The 26,157-nt window shown below is 38.4% G+C and overlaps 1 long non-coding RNA gene across 1 annotated transcript; it reads left to right on the plus strand.

Moving 5' to 3' along the window:
* The first annotated feature begins 12,164 nt into the window (after positions 1 to 12,164).
* On the plus strand, positions 12,165 to 12,728 carry LOC148014102 (uncharacterized). Its single transcript, XR_015688635.1, has 3 exons — positions 12,165 to 12,329; positions 12,432 to 12,511; positions 12,685 to 12,728. It is a non-coding gene; the product is annotated as an uncharacterized LOC148014102 (long non-coding RNA).
* Positions 12,729 to 26,157: the final 13,429 nt, after the last annotated feature.

Below are 26,157 nucleotides of genomic sequence, written 5' to 3' on the forward strand. Positions count from 1 at the left end.
GCATTAGATCCACAATAGAGCGGACACTTTTAGAAGGAGAAATACAGACAAGCAGTCAAAAAATCTCTCTCTTGTCTATCACAAGGCTTGTGATCTGAAAAGTAAACTGCTGGGTAGAGATCTGTAGTCACCCTACTGTTGCAGATGTGCACTACACAGAGAGTTGCCGCTACGCAGAGAACTTCTGCTACAAACACAGGATTATCACTCCAAAATCCATCCAGACGTGTCCTTATGACCCAATCATAGACAAAATTGTGCTTTGTCTGGTAGTGCTTTATCATATTTATACACCCACACCCCTCCACAAGATTCCCCGAATCCCGTGAGGAGAGTTACTTGACATCAACACATCCCTTGCCACTCTAGTCTCGGGCAGATTCTGAGTCACAAAAATCCAAAAATTTGCAAGATTTGGCACGTGCTTGAGAATGTTGAGCTTATAAGAGTCCCTTTCCAGAGGAGCATGGAGGAAAATATCCGCCTGGTAGTGATGAGTGGCGTGCAGCAAAACGTATTTTCTCAGTGAAGGCCCTGCCAATTCAAAAGCACGAGCACCACCAACGAGACACATAGCCACTCAAGGCTTCACAGATTCTATTGTGGTGTGATTCGATGGATTGGCAGGTATCGAAGGGGCTGGATCCATCTATGATAGCAGTGGCGGAGGCATCGATGCTGAAGGAGGTGGTGGCATCAATGTTGAATGAGTTAGTGGAGGTGGCCGCCATGCTGAGCAAGACAGCAGAGGCGATGATGGAGAGGTACTGAAGTGCCACAGGTAGTGCGAGACTTGCAATTGCCAATACCTCACATGCGGCAGCAAGAATTGAGGCACGAGATCCAATTGGAAGAGGAACAGGAACTATATATAGTCTGTCTATATATAGTTATTAGTATGTATCTAATCCTAGCCATGAGCTTGATGACCACTACCTTGTAATGCCTAGCCAAGGAGTCCTTGAGCTACAGCCTGACAAGATCTTACATGTTAGGGAGAGAGAATTAAGATCTAGAACCTTGAGAGAATTCCAATGGAAAGATTATATTGAGGAGGATTCCACTTGGATGGATGAAACCACTCTCAACCAACAATACCCCCAGTTCTTCTCGAGATGAGGACATCTTGAGTCCTCCAAGGGGGAGAGAATGTAATATTTCCACTCGAAAATATTACTAAATCTGACTCCCCGCACGCCACATAAAACTTGTGCAAGGTTATCTCCCGCATTGTAATTACCAATAGTTTAATCTGTAACCCACACGCGCAAAAACGAGGTCTCCGAAATGGGAAATCGAGCCCGAGGGTTTAGGATCACATAACCACGGGGAAACACTCTTTTTAAAGGGGACAAAATGGATAATGATAAAAAATAATGCAAATTTATTTACTAATTCCCCTAGCCGATGTGTGGCTGGAGGGAAGGGAATGGGAGACGGAGATGATGTGTTGAAGTTGGTGTATGGGGGGAGAGCCATGCACCGGTTACATGGTGGCTTCCCTCCCCCCCCCCCCCCCCCCTTAAGCCTATATAAGAACACCCCTTAATGGGGGATAGGGAAAGAGAGAGGAGGAACCTTGCTGTCGCCAACCATCTGCCGCCATGACGGACTGTTGCGCCGCCACCATGAGGAAATGCCGCCTCCACAGCCTGCTCCTGCCACCGTTTTCCTCCCCTTGCCAATGTCCTCATAATCCCCCATTCCTCAACGAGATCTTCTATCTAATCATTAGCCTTCTTCTTTCCACGTCGGCCCTACTCTAGTTCAAAAGCTTCTTAGAAGCTTCTCTAAGAAGCTTCTAAAGGGATAAGGCTTGGGCCTTGTTCCTACACACCCTCCCCGGTTTTTAAACTGGGCTCATAAAAGCCCCATTCCCATAAGCAAAGCTCCAACCCACAAGCCTTCCCCTAAGCCCAAATCCCACAAGCCCCGGTATTTTCAAAGATCCGCATTTCGGTGAAGGAATCTCGTGCGTACGAGGGAGAAGGCAAATCTTGAGGCTATTCGGGAAACACGAAGAAGCGAGGGTAATCTGCGGAATCTGTAATCACGCCTACGATGGCCCCCAAGAAGTCGCAAGGCATGCCTACGGGAGGTTCTTCCCCTAACATTCACATGAACATCACCGCTGATCCACAAACCCAAGTTCCACGAATTTATTTTAAACTTAAAGAAATTCTTTAAAGCACTTATGCATGCTTCAAATTCACCGAGCATAGGGATAATGCATTTCTCAATTATCGTTAGTTCAAGTAATAGTGATAAAAGTACATTTGATAAATTATCTCTTCAACGATAGATACGGAATGATGCATGTCACGCAATTGGATCATTTGCATTTCCAAAGTTGTTCATCTTAGGATATTAGCTGCATGTTGCTATTTTGATGCATTTCCAAAGTAATGAGTCTAAACGCCTATTACTTAGGGAAAAGGAATGAAATTGTTAAGTGCATTGCCCATGAAGGAAACGAGTATCTTGCATTTAGTCAATAATTCCCTTCGTTATGATTCGCACGACGAAATTGTTAACTTCCATTGCACGGCATGAAAATGAACTCGGGTCTTGTAAGTTGCATGGAAATGGATGCTTGGAAATGGATTAAATCAACACTAGCCTTAGTGTTGCATGAACTTCATTTACGATGTTGTTGTATCTAAGGGTCGCATGTTACATATTCGCTAATTTTATTTTGTCAAGTTGCATTTGGAAAAGATTGCATGGCTTATTAAAGCATGAAATTCAAACACTTAGAAAAAAGGTTGTAGGCATTATTCCTCGATGTAAATCCTAGTAGGCCCTATGTAAGTTATCCTTCAAGCTATCATGTGTGTTTTGACTTTTAGCAAGAAAGGATAGGATTATTGCGAATCTAGTGGTACGTAGAAGCAACAAATCACATGTTTACGTGTATTGTGACATTTTGCAACATTTTTTCTCCTTTAGATCAAGTTTATCATTTCTAGGAAAGGTTCAAGACAAGTAGATCAAATTATCTAAATCACCTGACCCGCAAGGGATTCGTACAGGCATGGTTTAGTTGATTCGATAAATACCCCAAGTGCTAACTAGGGTTTAGCGCATTAAGGATTCGGCCTAGTTTCGCACTTGTTGCCAAGTTGAAACCCTCAAACCCAAAGGTCCTACCCACATTCACGGAATGTTGGGACAATGGGACGCTCATGCAAATAATGATCTAGTTTTTCTACCCTAAGGATCATTCCACCTAATGCTAAAACTCGGATTGAGTTGGAATCCCTAGGACTGAATGTTGTCGGCCTAGTGTAATTAGGATTGGGTTGGGTAAGAAGACACCCTAAACCCTGCTTCTTGTCTAAACATAATTCCTTGACCAGGAAATGCCCTTCAATGGGTGAAATGATCCCATGGAATAGATGCGACACTTGTGCAACAAGTTACAACATCGCATGGCCTTGTGGTTTGATCACAAGAGAGTTTTGCCATTCCTTGGAATGAGGTTGGCAGGTTCTTGTGCAAGTTTAACTTGCCAGAGGATGAGTAATCATCCTATTGCATCACATTTCTTGGGGACAATTTCCAAGTTAAGGGAGGATATGTATTTGCTTGGAAGTGAAGGATCAATCAAGTTTGAGCGAGAGGGTCGCCAGGATTTACTGTTGATTTATGGAACCTAAGGTGTTGGTTAAGTTGGGTTAACAGGTTATGGCCCTAACCTAAGGATAAAAGGGTGAAAAAACAAACCCTTGGGGATCTTGCCAAGTCGCAATTGATCCCGGATTGAATGCGGGACTCATTCAAAGATAAGGATTCACTCCTTAGCAATTGGCCAAAATAAACGACCATTGGATTGATTGTGCTTGTAACAATTTAGGAGAACTATTTGCATTGTTTGCTCAAGGAACTAAAATATGAAAAGTTAATTAATGCTTTAGGTTGAAGGCCTGAAGGAAGAGGTAGCTTCAGTCACACCTGACTATCTGCCTGACCCTAACCAAGAGGGTTGTTAGCTGCACCAGGAACGTGGACCGAACCTGCTGCGTGAGGTCTCTCTATTAGGCACTACTTGGAGCAGGAGGACGCTTGGGTGCCAAGGGGGGCTTTGGCCGTAAATCTCTTGCTTCTAAGCCCTGCAAAAGAGGCCAATGTGACTCTGGATTGGATGTCGAGGCCCTCATACTAGTCTACGGGCAGAATCTTGGATTAGTAATCCTTGTGGATTGCTGGATAGCCTTTGGGTGGATTATGGATAGCCTTCGGGCAGATTATGGATTATCCTAGAGGTTGGGCTTTATGGATGTATTCCAAAGATAAATAAGATAACATGTTGAAAAGGAACTTTTTTGACATTGTTTTTCTATGTCAAGTGCTAAGATTACGTGAAGGAACCAGTGTTTAACTGGCTAATTAAGGAAGCTACTTAATGCATGTCCAACTAAATGTGGTAGGTAATTAGATAACTAAAGCAACCCTGAGGAAAGTGCGGTGGATGTGGCCATGGGTCTGTCCTACGGATGGGTGGTCCCGGTTGGCTATGAACTTTTCTCAATCGAAATGGACAGCAAGGAGCTCTTCTCAAAGGAAATGAACAGCAAGGGCACTAACCTAGAGTTTAGGTTACTTAAATCCTGATTTATATTGTTTTAGGGGAACGAAATGGGACTATGCCTTATGGGCAGAGAGGTCGAGCCTTGCATCCCTCTCATTTCCCATTCTCCTTGAACCAAGTGCAGCATGAATCCGTTCGACCCTCACGATTCTGCGTAAAGTAGTTTGCTTGGGGTTCAATGCTAGCTGTTGTTTTAGAAATATGACCATTAGAAAAAACCCTAATTCAGGTCGGTCGTAAGTGGGAACGGTCGGAATACTTCCGCTACATAGTAGATGCGGGAAGTCCTAGATCGCAAACCCCGTAACATTCCATGTGAGTGCTGGGCTGAGCTTTCTAGACTCTCTTTCTGATGGACTGCTAAAACGTGTCCTGAAAGGGAACAGGCTACACATTTGGCCCAAGTCTAGAGTGTTAGCCTCATCTACTAGAAACTGGAGCATCAGAGCATGCCAAAGTAGATCTAACGAAAAGACTTGATGGTGTCCGCGACAGCTCTTGGTCCGCCATATCTCTTAATCAAGTCATCTGGTCTAGAGACATACATGTGAAGATGTCCTGTAGCTCCTCATCCTCATCCCTCAACTCATTGTGCAGATCCAAATATCTAGAAAGGTCACTTGCACAAACAAAAATTGATGTTGGCATAATCAATAAAAATTGGGCAAACCACAATAATATAAATCTTTAAAATTTTATCTTACTTGAAATGCATATCTTATGCATCCTTATAAGCGATTCATCAATGAATTGAGTATGTGGATGCTCCAAGTATGACGTGCCCTCCTGTGGTCCCATGCCAATCTCCTAACACAACTCTGCATACATTGGAAGGTCGATAGAAAGGTCACCAAAAAAGGATGAGTCCACCTTGTTCTCAAAGAATTCTTAGCCTCTTATCTTTTCATTATTTTTACCTGATTCTAGCTCATCTACATGCTTCAAGATTTTGGCAGCCTCCATCCCTTGCAATATCAAGCCCTTTGTTTGGATATTGTCCTCATCTACACTGGGAACATTGCTTTCATCATATACTCTCACACTTTGGGGAGCTAAAGGTATAACATACGACCATTGAGGTTGTTGGGGGTTTGGATAGAAAATCACATGTTCAAAATCACGTACAAGAGAGATTTAACTTTTGTGACATGTACCACGTCGTAATAATTTTTTTTAAAAAAAACATGAGTTCATGCACTTGTTCACAATGGGCCGGCAATAGAAATGCGTCCCGCAAATCCGTCCATCTTTTTTCAAAAACTATTTCAAGAAAGCTCTTGGAATGTTTGCGAAGGTTGCATAAGAAAGGCATCCAAAAGCCTTGGGTATGGACATGTTTAGTGGCATGAATATTGTAGTTGTGTAGCCAAATGGTGACCACATGAGACCACATGCTCTTCAACACCCCTTCAACATCTCCACAAGTTGATTTGACATGTGTATGAGATGGCTTCTAAGAGTTGCACCACTCGTAAGTTCATGACTCGAGCTAAGAATGTGATTGAACATGGAGTGTGAGAATAAGGCAACAACCACATGTAGGTAGAGTTGATAGTGGACGCGTAGCTTGATGTGCTACGAGAGTGTGGTATGGAATACTTTCACTATACCCTTTCTCATGAGTTTATGGCTATGCACATAAAAAAAGTCATTGCCAAAGTTATTTTTGAAGAACTTGATTATACAATATCATTGTATACAAACATGGCATTTGTCTATATTTTAGTTAACCCTATTCCTAACCTTTTACCATAGAGACCAAACAATATGGTAATGTCCTGCTACACTAGTACAAGCTCCAAGTGACACTTTCATATATGGAAGGTGGCTATTAATTCTTATTCATGGAATTCAAATGTAAAATATTAAAGAAGATAAAGAAAAATATGCATATGACTACACTTTCAAAATGTGTGAGAGAGAGAGAGAGAGAGAGCTTGGAGAGAGAGAGAGAGAGAGAGAGTGTGTCAATACCATAGTAGCTTTTAAGAAATGTTATTTGCAAAATCGATCTCTTTTAAAGAATTTCAAATAACCTTCCATGGAATAAACCTAGCTCATAGGATATGTTTGGACTTTGCTAAGAATTGTTGGCTATTCTTTTCACATTCATTGGTAGGTTTTGTATGGATGTGTTTGGACTTTTCTAGGATGTTGTTAGTTGCTAAGAATTGTTGGCTATTCTTTTCGCATTCATTGGTAGGTTTTGTATGGATGTGTTTGGACTTTTCTAGGGTGTTGTTAGTTGTTCTTTTCACATTTCTTGGTAGGTTTTCTATCCAAAAGAACATATTTTGGTCTTACTAGGGTGTCTCCATAGTCGATCGGATGTTCTTCAAAAGGTTCTATCCACACAAACAACCACTATTATAAAGTACATGTGTGACATGCATGCCAACCTATGCATACAAATCCTTATTGCCTATTGTCTTTCTATTTCATTGACTCTTATTTAGAATAATGTTATTTAAAAACATATGTTTGTGTGGCTCATAATAATTTGAAAAGGTAATGCCAATTATATAATAGAGGGCATATTCAAAATGTGACTAACTAAAGGTTTCTAGATTGAAAGGGTTTCTTGTTACCACACATTTTCTCGCCATAGTAGGTGCTATTTTACTCTCCGAATATGCGTCCAATCACGTCATCAAAATTTTGCTGTATTTAAAATCATTTTCCTTTTTTCAATAATTGGTACTAGTTCTTGAAGTAAAAGAACCAGCTACGAATTGTGTTTTAGGGCATGGCAAAGCTTTAAAGACCCATCCACAAATTATATGAGTAGCTAGTGACTTAATAAGCTTGTAGATAAAAGAAAATATCTACAATATGATTGGTCCCATCTTTTTTATCTATGTATTTTGATATGCATGTTACTTATGTGTCTTGTTTGATTGATTCTATCTTTGTTATTGCAAGTTATCTACAAAAAGTATAAACTATTGTAGTTCAAAGTTTGCTTGGGAGCTCTCATGACTATGTGTGTATGTGAACCCTTCATATGCATAGACATTGTAAGGAAGAGGTTGCTGGTTGGCATATGCTATGTATGTCATGAGGTGGTTTGTCCTTATCATGCATTATTTATATATTTGATTTTTGGCATATATGCAAGTTGTCTTGTTACTTGTGGGACATGTGGATTGGCATATGTCATGTATTCGACATATACATGTCATGATACCTTTGTCTTGTGACAAGTGTATGTAGGGCCAAAAGTGCTTGCCAAATAGGCACCTAGTCATGAATTTGGTGAGTGAGTGTCTTTTGATGGGCATGTCACAATTGACTTGGTAGTGTGTTGTCAACTCGACATAGAGGTGTCATTTTAATTGTGACACCCTCCCTTCTCCCTTGGATATGGATGGGCACTTGGTCATGAATTCAGCTAAATAGTGCCTTGCCTTACATATGGATGAATAAGTGATGGGCATTTGGTTGTATATTCGGTTGTACAATGTCCTGACGTGCTAGTTATCTGGTATTGTTTGATGGAATGGGTATTCAGGTCATATACTATTCTCAATGTCTAAATGGTATCATGCAATTCCACTGTTTAATCAAGGTTTATATGCAATACCAATATAACTTAAGATTGATGTTACACAATGTTTTTTTCAATCAAAGATCACATGTCACACCAATTTGTTTGAATCAATCATAGGTGGCAATTATATTTTTAATTGAAGATCTAATGCAACCTATATTACATTTTCGATATTTTTCATGTATTGCAATCATGTATTTCAATGTTTTTCATATACTGCAATCATGTATTTCTTTTAATTATGATTATAAGTTTTGTCAAGTTTTTGTCATGGCCATATGCAAGTATGCAAGGTTTACTCCTTTGTTATCATGCTTATATGCTTTCCTTTCTTTACTGTGGACAGTTTGTGATTTACGATGGCCCTTAACGCTGCCAAAGCTCTCTGTATTTGCTGATAGAGGCCATATCATCTTGCACAGGAATTCAAATATACCTTGTTAATAGTTATGAAGTTTCTTTTGTCATGTTTTGCAACCGTGCATGTCTCGTCATGTGTACAATGTTGCAACAACAAGGGCTTTCACACTTAGTCACTGATGTGCTCTAGGATTCAGAGAAAACTTTGCATCTTTGTTGCACACAGCTTGGAAATGCACCCAACATGCTAGAAGATCTTAAAGAGTTAGTGCCAATATCTACATCGAAGGAGAAGCTAGCCTTATGGAACAGGAAGTGTGGAGAGAGAAGGTGGCACGCTCAAAGAGAGCGAATGACTTTGTTGGTGCAATTTCCTTGCTAAAGTGTCTTAAGACCACCATAGGCACAAGTCCTAGTTTTGGTCCCAGCAAGCAGTAAGGTGATTTTTCAAGGGCAGGAACTATATTCCGCACATTGAGGAATCACCAATGTGCACCAGCAATTGGTGTTCCCTTTCATGCTATCAAGCTAGGAAGAGTTATTGTCCAAGGTGCCTTCGGATAGTGTGTTAAAACTGCCACAGACAATATTAGCTATCTTCCTTCAAAGTTAGCATAGTGCGCTAAAGTGTACAAGGGCTCCAACAACACCAAACTACAACAATTTCAAGTGGAGCATGGGATGCAAAAGGTCAATGCATCAATTTTGCAATGCATTGCCTTTACTTTTGAGCTCCCTTGCATTACAATCTTCCCCTTTTTCAATGGTGATACATAAATGATAAATTGATGTTAGGACATTTTCAAAAATGTAAATACAGAAGAATAATCGAGTGTCTACACAAGCCATCAATAGGATTCCGACTTGGTCCTGACATGGTGCCCAATGCAGAGGAGATTGGTATTCATATTTCCAAAAACCTAGATAATTGGTGAGTGTTCACAAGCATATTCTAATATATGCTAGTGCAACAATATCAGAGACTATGTCAATTTAGTTGTTTTTCTTTATAAAATGCTAAGATGAGAGAGGAAGGGAGGCCCAAACCTCAATCACTTTTTAACAAAAGTCAAGTACTCTTAGGGTTTTAGAGGAGGCATTGTGCCCAATCTTGTGTTGAGTACTCTCTCTTTCTTTTTTCATGATTCATGCTTTCTCAAGAACTCTCGTAAATTCTGTATATTCAAGTTTTAAACTATACTGAGAGATTTCAATAGCCTCAATGATCATCCTTAGAATAATGCCCTCCCAATTCTACAGATGTAATATGCATTTGGAAAATATCTAAATTCAATGTGCAAAACCACTTATTTTACATAAGCATGCTCTTGGTTAAGCTAGAGGGGCGTACGCTGGCATTTTATTTAGTAAAATTACGTGATTATATTTACAAAGTGGATTTATTAAGTACAATTTGAGAAATATCCATAAGTTTAGTAAAGTAAAAGTCGTTTTTTGGCCTAATAGCATATAAAGAAAGAGTATTTCTTAATACCCTTCAAATGCACGTTATATAGATAATTTATTATACATTCACCCCAGAGGTTAAGAAGGTCCCTAGTTAACCAATCCTCAATCTTAAGGATCCCATGAGCTTCCTACATCTAATACATAGCTCAATTTGAGACGTAACCAAACCATAGTTGTAATCCATTATTTGCAGCCTTCAACGGCTCTTCAAATGCATGCATCTAATCCATCAATAATGCCCTAAAATCTAAGCTTCAGTAGCTTTACCAATATATGAACCTATTTTCATTGGATTGGTTAAAATTTTTTACATGATTTAATGATTGACAATAATATTTGGATCTGATGTAGACCTTGATTTGGCAGGTTTATGAATCTAATTTTTCACTTGCACACTGCTAGTGTGATACCAAGTGAAAGGAATTGATTTAGATGCGCAATGGAAGGGAGATAGAACAAGACATGGAGACTTCATCCATCTTCCTCATCATCATATTTATTCTTCTCATGCAAATCATGAGTATCTCCCAAATTGGATCACTACTTTTGACCTGATGTTGCTTTACATATAGCCTCTTTTTCATTTCATACAAGCATAGGATCTAACTTAACATATGATGTATTTCTTAGCAAATTTGCACTAGTCTCACCTTACTCCTCAAGTACTTGTAGGCTCCTTAAAAGAATTCCATTGGTCTCTCCTTGGTCCTCAACGACTTGTATGCTCTTTACTCATTGCTTGCTTTCCTTCTATCACTCCTCAAAAACTCCATCTTACTTATTGGTTTCCCTTTAGCTTTTAGCATTTGGTAAATAGATTCTCACAAGTCTCCTTCAATCTTTGTTCTCTTTCTATATGTATGCATGATGTATATTGTCATCTACTACCAGACTTATGATCATCGCAATCACATTATATTCGTATTTTTAATGTCTACCTTCAAAACCACATGATAGTGTGTTGAAATACTCATTAAAATGCCTAAGGCCACTATGAGTGTCAATATATATGGATAGGCATACATACATACAAACACATACTTTCAATGCTTATACCAACATTAATACCAACATCACAAATTTGTGTTTAGGCCATCAAAAGTTCGTGCTCAAACACCCTTCATTTGTTTTATTGAAACTTACAATGTTTTTTTATTTTAAGGTGAACCCTAGAGGAAAAATAATTGGAAAATGCAATTAAGGGAGAATCATTAAGCTATCCTTGAGATGTTTAAAGTGCTCTTAAAGGAGAAAGCTTTCTAGTGAACCATTTCATGAGGTGAGGATAATCTTTCAAAGACTCATTCAATGATCTTTGAAGATACTCATCCATTTGTCTTGACTAGTGCAAGTCCTTCTATGGTTGAAGGGTTCATAAATATGATACCCTTGCACATGATGCTACATAAAAAACGTGCGAAGCTTTGAAAATGCATCAAAATGTTATCTTTTCCATGACTTTCCATTACTTCAACAAGTTAAACAAGATGTAAACTAGTGTACTCACGAAGTTATATGGTTGTATGCCTAATAGAAATTAAAAAAGTCTTCAAGTAAGTTTTAAAGTATCATCCTAATTAGTGCTCATGTTAGTTGTAAAAAGAGAGCTTTACCAATTAGTATTAAAAATCTAAAAAAATATGGACATTACCTATTATAAGATTAGCTGTGATATAGAGTAGATATACATATGGAGACATAACATAGATAGATATGATCATAGTGGCAAATGCCTGTCTTGCGAACCTTCCCAACTTGGGTCTACAGCAAAGTGGACATTGACGACGGAGATTTTGTTGTCTTGGCATTGGTGCAGTCACATATATGCATACAAGATATTGACTTGATATGGACGATGGAGATTTTGTTGTCTTGGCAGTGGTGCAGTCACATGCATATAATCTACTGAGTGCACGAAACTTGGGGAACTTTTTAAAAGAAAAGTTGGTCTTTCGAAATTTATCTGCGTGACTAATTACGAGGGCTGTGCGTGACTAATTAACGATGAAAGAGAGAGAGATGTGTTAAGCTAAGCAAGCATATAGATCGACATTATCATATATAGCAGCGCGCGTCGACCATTGCATTTACAGTTGTGTCAACTCTTCGGCTGAACGATCGATTACTGATAACACATATAAATGGCGCAACAGTATATTCATCGTCATCATCGTCATCGCTTTACATTAAACATCGGCCCGTGGTTGATTCAGTGCTTGATCTCATGCTGTACTAGACCTTGCCAGCGGATAATTACTGTAAATTCTGCAGCATTAATACTGTTAGTTCTCTTTGCAAATATTGGCTCGTACGCAGCTCTCCCCGATCATCATGATCAACCTCTAATATCCCGAGCAGGTGGGCATGCCAAATTTTTTCTCAGTTTCACTTATTCATCGATTGCTTTACATATCCTCCAAATATCGCGCTCGTTGTTTTACCAGGCTCAATCTTACTTAGGGACGGATCAAGCATCCTCTCCATCGCCCATGCATATTAATCATGGAGCAGATGTTCCTGATTGGCCCTTCGCTATTCACGTTTGTTGCCTCCTCTCCTTTTGTTTTGGATTTGTTATTATTGGGAAATTAGAGAAAGATGGCCACCGCAACGTAGCTAGCACAGTGACTAAATAATTCGAAAAATGACATAATCTATTATATCGATAATGGCATCTATATTCCTACGGTTGTACTGCTAATCGTTGATACAGCCCAGAGCTCAGGTCGACAATGGCGGCCCAGGACCCGTAAACTGCTGTTTCTCTCGAAGATTTTGTAAATCATATCTGGCCCTATAAATTTCGTGACTAGATTATAATGATCTCATTCAATCTTCTCTGCAACACTTAGTTCGGGCTTTATGTCTCTATATAATTATAACCATCGGCCGGAAGCAATTAGTAGTTTCATTTATGTCCCTCAATCCTCCATTTGGATTCCTTTTGTTTTCCAGTGCTTTTGCTTCGTTTACTTAAGAGTTCAGATAGTATTTGTCGACTCCATCTGCGGATTCATCTTATGTTGGTCTTTTGTTCCTGTTTTCACTTTCAGTTATATGTATCTGTAGTATATGTAGGCACTAGAGTGATGCTTTGCCCGGGTGTTACTAACTATCTATGTCCCATTTCTTCAAATAATGCTTTGTGGAGTGAACAGTCTAGAAAATCAAGACCACTTAGGGTAATTCAATAAATAATTAGTACTAAAAGTATTGATCCAAGCCCCCCACATTGTCATTGGGACGTGTCACATGGCAACCCCAAACCCATATACTTGCCCCTAACTAATTGCCTTTCGACATATATTAATAAGAATATATACACATATTTATGCGTTTATAAACCTTATAAAAATACACATATTTTAATAAGAATATTTATACATGTGAACACCTTGTCACTCGTTAGCTTCTTTCATCACCTTCCTAGCTATGATGGCTACCCTCCTTCTATTGTTGCTTTATCATTAGCTCCTTCTTCTCCACCTAACTAGGAGTTACCCTCCACCTCTCTATCCACATTTTCCTACCTCCTATTACAACAATGCCACAATGGCATGGGTGGAAGTCATAGGTTTAGCCCAAAGAGGAGTATTCTCCAAATTTGAGTATTGCAATTATAGTTGAAGTTGGAGCGAGTTCTTATGCCTAAGTAGATAGGTTTCATCAACTCTTTTGCCTAGGTGGATAATCAATGTCTTGTATCTATCATATGGTGCCTAGTAACTTGTTTAATGAATGATTGCTAAGAGGAACTTTGCAACTATAAGGCAGTCAACTATTTTGATCACTTCAAGTTTCCAAACAAAAGATGATTCTACTTATGGCTAGATAGTTATGTAGTGGTGCAATAGAATCAAGGGCAACAAATATATCACTACTCTTGATTACAATATTGAGCACTAGAGAAAGCAAACCATTCAAGTTTTTCGGCTATGATATTGACATAAGACCTTAAGACCATAGTGTATGTTGATGTAGATGAAAAATGAGAAAATAGTTGAAAACACATAAGATAGTAGAAGAATGTTAGAAGACCTAGCTCATGGAAGTCCCTTCATTAACAACAATGGAAATGGGGTGACCCTCATCTAGGTTGAGGCCATCGAGACTTGTGGTAACTTAGTGTTGTGATGAGCTACATGCTTAGAATTGACCCTACCTTTCCTCTACCGATTCTTTGAAGGAGCACATTGATAAAATGTTAAGCAAGCATAATAGCTTGTTCATCAGCTTATGCATCTTGTGTCTATCCATTGTGCTAATCAATGTCTACCTCTCATATAGTCTCTCACACAAGAATGTAAGGACTCATTTGTAGAGAGAGTGGTATGGCTTCCTTCAATCCCATAAATGATGCACTTTGCATACTTTACAATCCAAGTGAATGTTGTTTTGACTCTCAATCTTTTACGACCTCCACATGTAAATGAGAAGCATGGGCATAGCAAGATAGAGTGCTTAGAGAGAAGATGAGTAGAGCTTCACCCTCTTGGTCTCTCACCCTTAATCTCTCACTCTCTTACTCTCAATTTCTCACTCTTATCCTCACTCACTCTCTCACAATGAAATTAGGAAGGCAAGTGCACAAAGTTTGCACATACATGAATAGCTTGCTCTATTCACTTTTATCCTTTTTATTTATAATTTTTAGGGTTATGGTTTTTTAATCCCTCTTGGGCATCAAGCCCACTTTAGGGCCTCAAGATTGGTCATCTCTAATTGCTTTTCCTATGGTGAGGATGAACTAGAACCTTTGTAGTTTTTCCACGCAAGTCTAAGCTATCATTACAACTTACAAGAGGATCATAATCTAGCTTGTAGATTTATATAATAAATTAATATAATTGTTACAACTATTTGGCAATTCAAATATGCATGTACTTCATGCACATTATATTGTGGTTGATAATCCGAAGACTATTTTTGAAAGTTTAGGCTCCTTCTTGAGCTTACTTGCACATTACATGTTGTGTACCTCTTGCAATAACATTATCCCCCTCCTAGATGAGTACGAGCCACCCGGTGGTACTCTACGTCATAGGTTGCATGCTTTAGCTTGCATTGAAGATGTGGATATTAGGTACTATTGGCCTAGGAGGAGTTGTTTACACAGTTGATGGCATACAAGATTTTGGATGTAAGGTGACTTGTTGTTGGAGTGGTGGTAGGTATCCTTATTATTGAAGTTGGTGGAATTATCTTGGTGGATTTTGATGTTGATTATTCTCATGGTAAGTTTTCATGGTGAGTCATAGGTCAAAAGTATTGGGATGAGAGATCCTAAAGACCAACTATTTGTGCATTGAACTTTGGAATGTTAAGTACCTACAATTGAAAACCTTTTATGCTATCTCTACGTGGGGGACCATGCTAGTATTCTTATTGTGCACTGGGCATATTGTGTTTGTTTAAAAGAGGCGTCAAACTCCAAGGGAACTTGAAGTTTTGCCTCATATTTGAGGTTCCAAACCATGCATATATTATGGTGCAACTATTATATGAGTGCATGTGAATACTAAGATATTATTTTGTTATAAGATAGCCATTCTCATTCCTCATAGTAGCTGTATCATTGATGAAGAGATAGAGAATGCATTGTGGCTGGCCAAAATTGTACTTGAATGAGATTTTGAAGTTCTTATTACATAGTTGGATAAGATGCATCATAGTTGAATGGGCTAAGAATAAGAGACTTCAGTACTTGAAGTTGCTTGTAGTCAAGTTGAAAAGAATCGTCCTTCTTCTAGCACTTTTCTACCTTGTTTGCCATGGGCACTAATGTAACATAAGGAAGAAAATGTGTAAGTGACAACATGACGGGTCTACTAACCATAGGCAATGCATGCTTCCTAAGTATGTCCTACCCTTGATGTGTCCTAAGTAAGTTTGGAAGGATTTAATAAAAGGGCTAGGGACTTAGGAATGCAGCCAACTGACCAAGGGCTATCCGGCATATGTATATTGAGGACCCCTAGGTGCACTTTAGTGATTGTGTGTGCATTTTCACTTTGATTTTCATTTCCTTTCTCTCTTTTTTTTAAAATGACCAATAAAATCAATGCTATATAATAAGGCCATCAATCTTGCAAAAAAAATAGTAGATTTTTTTTAAGGGATCGAAAGGCTGAGAATGATTACTCCTTGAGAAAGTAGATTTGTTTGATCTTTAAGCCTCGATTTGAAGATTTGAAGAACCTATTGTCAATGAAGAGTTGGAAGTTTGAGAGATGGTTAAAATTCTTGAGGATCTATAGCTCTTTATGCATGAATAGTAGAGAGCTGGAGATAACAATGAGATTTATTTGACAAAATCAACTCTTTAATGTCATCTTTCTTCTTCTAATCCCTTAGAGTTTGTTGAGAATCCTACATGTCCAAGTATTCAAACTTGCTTATGTCTTTTAGGTCTTCCATAGCTTATGGACTTGTCGCTTGGTTGTTATTACTTTAAGCATTTCATTTGCTACCTATTTTTCTACATTCACTTTATAAACATTGAATGTATATGGAATCAAGTTCAACAAGGACTCTAATTTTTTTTACAATTTGTTTTTTTATGTCACATAGTCATCCATGTTGTAACCAATTAGTTGCTTTTTCTTTCTCCCTCCTTGCACAAAAAATGTTGCAATACTTTCAGATATTGCAAGGGTACTAAAAGCATGGTGTGCATGGATTTTTTTATGTTTTTGGTTTTTTTTGGCTTTTTCATTTGTTCTTATATATTTTGTTATGTATAAAATTATAATATACAAGTTTTCATGGTATAAGGTTACTTTGCCAAGATGTGAGCAATTTATAAAAATTGAGATTGTACCGGAGTGAGGCATATTTATCAAGAAGTTATGTATATTTTTCCATTAGGGTTAGATATGCTGCAATGTCAAGTATCACACTTCCTTGATTTAATCTACTTGTAATATGGAGCTCTTCTTCGATGAGGATTTTGTTGAGTAAGGGAAGGTATCGAAGAGGTCCAATTAGCATGACTTAATGACAAGTACTCAATGGGAAGTTGAAGCTACATATATTGGTTCAATGTTAGATTTCCATATGTCTTGCCTTTGTTTTGAAATAGTCATGAGTTGACTTTTGAGTTCAATCATTGAGGGTCTCATAATGCACCATACGTACTCGAATGAGCTACCATTCTCGGCCTTCTCTTCTACTACTAATAACTCCTTGATGGTTGGAGGGCATAATGGATTACAAAAGGTGGGGACCAAACAATGTTCCTCAAATTTCTTGTCTAGAATGAGTCAGAAAATATTAATGAGTTGATCACCATATTACTTGTTGCTAAGATATTTTTGCTCTTTCCAAGATAGTTGCCATGTTATGTAATCCTCAAATTCCTCAAGGAGAATTCCAACATCAAATTGGGTACAAACATGAGCAAGGCATTTGATTCAATCACTCAATTCATGAAATACCATAAATATCTTGCATGTACCATTACAATTACTAACCCACATGCGTATGCATTCCCGTTGCACCTACTAATTACACACACCTAGGACCAAGGCACGTAGTAGATTACACATTTGCATTTGTGAAACTTGGATTGTGTAGTGAACTTTTAGGTGCAGACACTAAACATAAATCGAAACTTGGATTTGTGAAACTACAAGGAGTCAAAGAACACACAAAGCCAATGTAAATTGGAAGGTCATGAGCTAACACAAGTAACATGTACCACAATCCCTACAATTGTTATTGAATTGTGATTGCAAGATCCATAAGTGGTTGAAAAGAAAAGAAAGCCTGCTTGCACACTACACACTCAAACAAAATTGAAATCAAGGAAAAGGGTAAATTTGTATTCATGATAGTCAACATGAGGTTGCAAAAATTGAAATGGGAAAAAACCCAAACTCTAGGGACAAATTAAAGGAAATCCAAAAGTTCTTAGCATCAATAACTGACCTAGGACTTGTAACTTTCTTCTTCTATCCAGCTCTTCAACTTCATCACACATTGGAAACCTTAGTGTGAATTGGAAGTCTTAGATAAATAGTGATCATGGGTCCTTTCCAACACACTATTGGGTGAATACCCTTCAACCGGATCCTAGAAATCATTGAGTTGAATGCCCAAGAAGCAGATTGGATAGCTACCACCGCGAGAAGTGATATGATTGGGTGCAGCACAGTTGCCATGGTTGAATATCATATTGCACTGAATCTAATCATAGAACCATTAACTTTTTCAAGAATCAAAAGTTTGAAAAAAAAAATTCTTAGAAAATTGAAACTTCTTCAACTCCACAACAAAACAAACCAATTTCAAGATAAAACCCAAATTCTATGTGCATGAATGAGATAAAATCCAACCACCATGAAGTCATCTTATGAACCACCCCATACATCATTTATCACCGAGCCTTGCAAGCTTAAAGCTTGTCTGAATTGCCATTAATCACGCCATCTGGCTTGCTATTGTCCAACACACAAGAAATTGAGACTGAGAACCTTCAATGCATTGGATTTAGCTCCATGCATCATGAAGGCTTGGACAACACAACATCTAGTAGCAATTTCCCTACCCCTATTGGCCCTAAAATTTCTATTCCTATAGTAAAGGCTATCACCATGGATCCCAAAGACGATCAGCTAATGCCACCTTCCTATCTTAGGGTCAAATTATTTGCAAAACAAGAGCACCTCACTAAGGCTCTCATCGATAAAGGAGCTAATTATAATATTCTCACATGTCACACTTGGACTTGCATAGGACAGCCCAAACTGGTGCCTAGAGATGCTATAGTCACTCCATTAGCAAGATCACCATACTTTCTTCTAGGAAACTACAAAATCTTAACTACCTTAGAAACTAAATGATTTCCAACTATATTTTACATTCTTCCTAATCAAGGGGATTTCGGGAAGGAAATAAATAGACCCTTCAAGCACACAACTAAGTGCAATGTGGACTATGAGGCACATTAGATACACTTGACCCTACCTAACATCAAGATCATTACAATCTTTAGAAGAAGAAATCTCCCTATTACTCAGGACAAGGGTAAGGAATCAGTTTTTGAGCTAGAGCGAAAATCAATGGAATGGAGTCATGAAGTTCTTAGAGAACTACTAGAAGCACAAGACCAAAACAAAATGCTCCTCAGTACGAAGTTTCCTGTCCTAGTAAAAAATCACAAGCATCTCATGGCTTCCATCCCATTGTCAATGCTACCAAATATAGACCCAACACAAAAAGAAATGAAGATCCTAGGGTTACCACCACAAATGCTAATGGATAGTTAGCACAATGCTATGATGGATACCTAAATTGTTGCTATATGCGTAAGGGTATTACACAAGAAATGGGTAGATTTCGCTACCCGAACCACCTGTGTCATCACCTTCGTCTATTAGAGGCCAAAATTCGCACAAAAGGAAATTGAGGAAACAACCTATATATGGGTCAAGGCCTAGGAAAAATTCTATTTAAGAGATTGAGTATGCTAAGTTAGAAACCAAGAAGCCAATCTTCACCTATTAGAAAAATAAGAATCAACCTAACATTAAAGCACAATCTCATAATGTAGTTGTCCAATCCAATGAAAAGTTGGTATTATCCCCTAAGCTAGTAACCACTCATGGTAATATTTTAGCTATACAAGAATGCTTAAAAGATGAAAAGGTTGTAGCATCCACAAGCAATGAGTAGCCACTAGAGGTATGAACTAGCTTGTTAACCGCGAGAAGTATCCAACACACAAAGTGTAGGTAACCATAAGAAGGAGCCTAAATTTTTGAAAATATTCTCCATGATATTAATCAAGATAGAATGTGCATGCAACTCATGCATATTACAATTGCAAAAAGGTTAGCAAAATTGTATTTATTAATCATGTAAATCCATAAGCCAAGCATGATCTTGTGCAAGTTGTAATGGTAGCATAGGCTTCCATGGAAAAACTACAAAGGTTCTAGTTCATTACCACCATAGGAAAATCATGCAATAAGAGATGATTGACCTTGAGGCTCTAAAGTGGGCTAGATGCTTAGAGGGATGGAAAAACCCTAACCTTAGAAATCATGTATAAAAAGGATGAGAATGAATAGATGTGTGTATATAAACTTTGTGCACTTATCTTCCCACTTTCATTGTGAGCAAGTGAGTGAGGGTGACAATGAGAGATTGAGGACACAAAAGTGAGAGAATGGTGGTGAGCAACCAAATAAGTGAAGCTTTACTCATGTTCTCCCCAAGCACTCTCTCTTGCCATGCCCAAGCTTCTCTTTTGCATATACAGGTCATAGAGAGTTTATAGTCAAAGAAGAACTCACTTGGATCACAAAGTGTACAAAGAGTATCCTTCATGGGATTGAAGAAAGGTCATGCCACTCACTAAAAATGAATGCTTGCATTCATGTGTAAGAGGATATATGAGAGGTATCATTTGATTCTCATACGTTGAAGCTCTTGAGGGAATAAGAGTGTACCCAAAGTCCGACTACATTGAGCTTGTATACAACAATATTTTAGTTTGGTTGTCACGATCAAGGACACCATGTGATCACTTGTGCATGCATCGCAATGGGAAATAGGGGGGGTATCGTGTTGCTAACCAAGAAGGTTTTTGCATACACTTAGGAGTTGATGGTTTTCTATTGGATTATCGAAAGCCTTAATTTATTGATAACATTGAAAAAATCATTTTACACATTTAAGTAGGATGGGATCTTATTCTTCAATTATCATTATTGATTTTTGAATTTTTTGAAATGGGAGATATTGTGTTACTAACTGTGAAAGGTCTTTACGAGCAATTAGGATTTGCTAGTTTTTTGTGGAATTATGGAAAGCATTAATTTATTGATAATATTGAAAAGATCATTTTAAACATTTTAGTAGGATAGGATCTTATTCTCCATTTATCATTAGTTATTTGAAATTTTAAAAAATCCATTCTTGCATTGATGATTGTGGTTGCATGGTTTTATGTTTCTTCAAATCGTCGATAATCATCAATCATGGAATCGTGGTTGGTGCACATAATTAGGCTAGGAAAAAAAAGACAGAAAAGAAGGAGAAAAAGAACTTTCTTTTATTTTTTTTCTTTAACAAAAGAAAGGGGAGAGAAGAAAGAACTAGAAGAGGTGTAAGAAAAGAGAAAAGATAAAAGAGAAGAAAAAGAAGAAAAAAAGGAGTAGAATAAGATGAAATAGATGAAAGAGAAGGAGAACAAGGAAAAGGAGAAGAAGAACCAAAAAGTGGAAGAAGGAAAGAAGAATATAAAGAAAAGAAGTGAAAAAGGAAAAAAAAAAGGAGGAGAAAGAGAAGAAAAAGAAAATGAGGAAGATGGAAGAAAAGGTGGGAAGGGGGGCGTCCATTGTTCACATGCCCAATTCCACAAAAAGAAAAAAGGGAATAGGATTTTACATTTTGTTCTTATAGGCCAACTATTGCTTGCCGCGTTCCAACACATTCTCCATCTCCACCTCCTTCTCTCTTTCTCATGCCACCTCCCTCCCTTGGCTCCATGATGCTAGGCCCCTTGTCGCCATGCCCACTGTCACTCTGCCACCTAGCTTGTCAAGGCTCTTGCTAATTGCATCTCCTCCCTCTTAGTTGTTCTACTTCCACATGAAGTAGTTTCTACCACTTGAAAGCCAACTCCCACCTAAAGTAGTTATTGATTGTAAGACATTGAAACTTACAGTGCAAGTTACCACACAAGAAGTAAAGGAGGTGAACATTACTTCAAAGTGGAGTCTTAAGGATGTAAGAGACACCTTGGAGTTTCTAGAGAATCTTAATCCTAGATATAAGTTCAAGGTAAATGGTGTTGTAATTGGAAAAAAAGCTGAGAGCTCTGTATCATGTATGAGTTGTTGGCCTTCTAGTGTTGCGAGTTTTGGACCATAAATATGCATGTATAAATAAATTTGAATCTTTCTTTTGCTCACAAATATTGCTACCAGAAACATGGAATTATACACATGGATAAGTACTATTAAAAAAATCTTGGTATAAGCTTTGCAATGATTTTGTGAATAACAAATCATTGTTTGTGGACATTATATCATGAGTTAAAAAATTGCAGTACAATTTAATAGGAAAGACTTGGTACAAGCTTTATAATTCTCTATGATTCTATGAACAAAAAATCATCTTTCATGGGTAAGATCAAAATGACATATCATTACATTTTGGGTTAGAATATTGCACTACAAATGTATACACAAGGGGAATGTTACTTCAGTACAAATAGACAAACATGTAATTATAGGGCTATTGTTTAGCTTCTTTTTTATCTTTGGCTTCTCCATCCTTGGGTTGTTCTTTAGCTTCTCCTTGATCTATAGCTTCTCCATCCGTAAGACTTCTCTATTTCTTTGGAAAAGTTGATTCATCTTCCATACTTTCATTTGTCATCACTACTTTTCTCTTAGTAGGTGTTTTCTTTAGTCGCTCCACGAACTTAATTACCTCATGTACTCTTTTCTCCTTGGGCTTTAGAGGGGATGAACTAAATTTCAATGGAGAAAGCTTAGGCATGCCCTTTATTTTGGACCCCTTTTATTTGGACCTTGGAAACTTCTTTTTCTTGGTGGTTGCCATTTTCTTGCCTTTTCCCTTCATTGTTGCCTGTCCTTTAGAATTTTTAGCTGGGAGAGGGGAATCCGGGTCCACTGGTGGAATTGCCCTATCTAAAACTAGCTCAATACACCTCTCTCATATCCACCACATGTATGAATCAAGGTAGTCTCTACATTGTAACAAAGCACACAAGTTATTTGAAGTAGCAAGAGACTTTCACTATAAAAAGGATAAAGCATAGGAAACTTATATTCACCTCCTCTACATTCACTAACTTTGAATCTATTATCCTGGAAGCATTTGCAAGCACTCTCTAGCCACAGTTATGTACATCATTTTGCAATGGAAACTCTTGAAACAAAAACTTGAAAGGTCTATGAGGATCAACAATGCTTTGAAAGCTGGTGTCCAAGTGGATAGTAACAAGTCTAGCAGCATTGCACATATTAACTTATTAGCGAATACTATAAACTTTATCCAATAAAAGATAAAATAAAGAGTGTTTATTGGTAATACATCTTTGATTGGCCATGGATTCCTGAAAGAGAATTCATAAAAATGATCTCTCTTGCAGGAATGTCAATATAGATTAGGCTCTAGTGTCCTCTGCAAACCAAAACACAAGTGAGAAACAACCTTAAAGACAAATCATCATGAGATAGAACGTTGAAGAAAGTACCTTTCAATATATGGAAAAAAAATATGATGGTTTGTGACACTATTGAAGTCCTTAAAAAACCTTGCAATATATGAATCAGATTTTGAAAATAAATCCACAAGGAGAAGTGGATCAATAACAAATATACCCTTAGCAATATCAATGCTAAGAGAAGCAATATATGCCATGTATACAAAGTAAAGAATGAATAAGAGAATAAGTGCAATATAAGGACCCTAAGAAAAATTCATTATAAATAAAGAGAAGCAAAAGACCTTACCTCAAACAACAATAAACTACTGAATCTATTTGTTGAGTATCATTTTTCTCAAATAGGATCTTATCCTCTGGAGAAATGCTGAGTTAGTTTTCTTTCTCAGGGCTAACAGAAACATTCACGACCATTTGGTCGTACACTTTGCCCATCCTCTCGTAGTTCACTTGGCCAAGAGACAAAATATTTCTCTGCTAGATTAGATCCGCGTTTTCTATTACCTCTTTGCTTTTCTCCTCCAAGACAACTTCCTGCTCACTTGCAACCCTTGTAGGATACAAATGGGTAACCTCTTCAATCTTGGGTGCTAGTGGCTTTTTCTACTTTCTCCTGGATGGAACATTGAGGATTGCAAATGCCTTTTGATCAATTGATGGAAGAGGCTTCAAAACTTTGTCAAACCTATATCTAAGTTTGCTAACCATTAATGTAATTCGATGTGCATGGGCAACTGCAATATAAGCATCATTCATAAAATCTATTAAAAAATCCTCTACTACCTCTTGCAAGCATAGAAGGGTAGACATCTGCTATCTCTTGTTGAGGTCATCCACAAAAGAAAATGAGGACAATTTATTAGAAATCTCCTTGACTAGTCTAAAAAATGCAGCATAAGGAATGTCACCATATTGGGGAATATGGGAATTTCCCATAAGTTTGGGACACATGGTCAAATCTTTGGATTTGTCATAACTTGAACACTATAACTCCAAATTGAGTGCTCTATAGCTCAATAGATTCAATTTTTCAAGCGCTTTCCAATGATAGGTCACATCATATGGTTTTGAGAAACTTATGGGCATGTTATCTAGGTGCCACCTTTTTAGTATTCAAAAAATAGGGATTGGGAGATTCCCAAACTCACTAATATTGTGCTATGAGGTGACATGTTGACTTTTGAGCTTTCCTAATCTCTACAAAACCATCTTGACTTTATCTTATTCCTCATAGGGGCTTCCTTGGGGATGTGAGAGTAAGGAGAAGCTTTACCATTTGGTGTAATAGGAACAACAATTTCTTCAACTGTCTCCTCAACAGCTAGCTCAAGACCTTATTCAGAAGATTTCTTCACCAAGACCTTCCTTACATTTTGTTTTTTCTTGGCCATTGAAACCCACATGGCACGATAAGGAAGTTAAACACAAAGACAACTGACTCCTATCATCCCTTAACAAAGACTAGATGGAAGCCTTGAACTCCTCCTCCTCACTTTGCAACAAAGGCTAGACGAAGCGATAGAGCGAATTTGAGTTCCTCCTTTGCTCTAATTACTTCGTATTGGTGGATTCCAACACAACACAAATGCAAGAGTTCCTCGATTGCAATGGAGTGCGAGAAGACAAGAAGAGGCTCTATAGCTCCGATATGATGCGATTGAGGTTGTTGCACAAGTTTTGATTTATGCCATCATGCTGATTTAGGCAACTTAGCACATCCACATCTCCAATATAATGCGATGAAGGTTCTTGCCTTAGTTGGTGAAGTATTCTATCGCATTGTTTCGGACAACTCAACATACGACACCTCTTACATAGGACGTATGGCACCTCTGTTGACAACAGTAGTCGTGACGTAAGGTGTGAAATTGCATTCACGCCACTAAGAAGTTCTTATATGCTTGTGGGTGTTGATGTCCACGTGTCATGTTCTCATTGGCTGTTTGATTAGGGTTTTTGGAACGTTCCTTGTTCCCCCCTCATGCCTATTTAAGGCCACCCAAATTTTTTCACGCACTTTTCTTCCCCATTTCCTCACGCATCAAATGTCTTTGACACCATCTCCATCATCCCCTGCATCATCCACTCCGTCACCTTCTGCATCACCCCCTCTGTCTCCTTTTTCATCATCCACACCCCCTCCATCACCCCCTGCATCACTCCCTCCGTCTCCTTGTTCATCACCCACTCCGTCACCCCCTCCATCTCCTTGTTCATCATGGGCACCCCCTCTATCACTGACACCTCTAGCGTCACCCCCTTCGTCTCCTTGTTCACCACAGACACCCCCTCTGTCACCCATGCATCAACCCCTGTGTCATCCATACTCCGGCTTCAATCTCCACGTTGCCCCCTCCGTCCATACTCCATCAACCCCTCCATCAAGGTCATCCCCACCGCACGCACAATCCTATTGTGTCGTATTCCTGACTCGTCCAACACATCATGAGAATAGATGTCCACTTCCTTTGGTGTGGGTTCTTTTAACCTTTGGACTATTGTTGAGTTTGGTTTTGTAGATTAGTCCCATTTGCAGCCCAAAATGGAATTTTGTGCATCAACATGGATCTTTCAAGACTAGATGTCTCTATCACCTTGTCTCTTGTTGGTTTCTACTTTATGGTTTGAGAGGAAGGGGTAAGGATCACTTGTGTATCGTCTTCCATAGATTTGGGGCTAGGATTTGGGCTTAGATTTGAGTATCCTTGCTATGTGGAATGAATTGATTGCTAGTGGGGATGGCTCATCGATGGCCTTGGGTGAACCCAACAACTTACCAGGAAAAAAATTCTCCTCTTGTAAGCCCACAGCTATGTCTCATCCAAGGAGGATAGGGAATTGGCTTAACTCAACCCCAAGAACCTACCAAGTCATCACAAGGCGACAAGGATCCTCTAGCACAATGTTTTCCTTTTGCCTCTTTATGATGGGACTTGCAACAAATTTCAGCCTGTAGGCTACACTTGAAACCTAGCCCCTTAT

The sequence above is a fragment of the Lygodium microphyllum genome, chromosome 25 (assembly GCF_053477565.2).
Source record: "Lygodium microphyllum isolate KBCC chromosome 25, Lygodium_microphyllum_v1.1.10, whole genome shotgun sequence".
In the NCBI taxonomy this organism is placed as follows: Eukaryota; Viridiplantae; Streptophyta; class Polypodiopsida; order Schizaeales; family Lygodiaceae; genus Lygodium; species Lygodium microphyllum.